The sequence below is a fragment of the Talpa occidentalis genome, unplaced genomic scaffold, assembly GCF_014898055.3.
Source record: "Talpa occidentalis isolate TD23 unplaced genomic scaffold, MPIMG_talOcc4v2.1 talOcc4.12, whole genome shotgun sequence".
Taxonomy (NCBI): Eukaryota; Metazoa; Chordata; class Mammalia; order Eulipotyphla; family Talpidae; genus Talpa; species Talpa occidentalis.
In genome coordinates this window covers 43188-43829 of record NW_023601212.1, presented here as the reverse complement: position 1 = coordinate 43829, position 642 = coordinate 43188, and positions in this window count along the sequence as shown.

Sequence of the window (642 nt, the reverse complement as noted above, 5' to 3'; positions counted from 1 at the left end):
ATATGCTAAAACTTTAGAAATACTGTCAATGTATTTAGAAACAATAGAAATTATTAGAAAAGACTGTGCTATTACATTGCCTCATGTCCCCTTGAGGCAATCACTATGAGAGCAGCACAATATTTAACATTCCTAGCAGCTAACTCACCTTTACACAGTGAACATACAGAGGCAGTTTGAAAAGTTGGTATCTGTGAATTTGTGTTTAAAATAGAGCTGGGAGGGCCTCCCTGGTTGTGCAAGGGGTTAAAATGCAACATATGAAGCTATCCGCAGCCAGTACAGCACAAGTTCGATTCCCGGCTCTCCAGGGAGCTACCCACATGGTGCAGCAGGCCTCTCCTAGAAAAGTTGAATCATTGTGGTCTTGAGCACTAGGTCTTTGGTAATAAGATTAAACACTTGCACAAAGTGAGGACCAAGTAAGGGAAGTAGAAGCCCCGGTCCAGGCCCACTGTTCTCCTTGGAGCAATCCAGCCTTCCCAGCCATCCCCAGTGTCCACAGAGTCAGGGTTGTCCTAGGTTGCCCACAGCCAAAGCACCTGAGCTTACCCTGGATGTCAGGTGAGATTGTAGAAGAGGATCGTCACAAGGATCTCTTGTCTGAGCCAGCCAGAGTGGAAAAGGAGCGCTGCCTGGCCT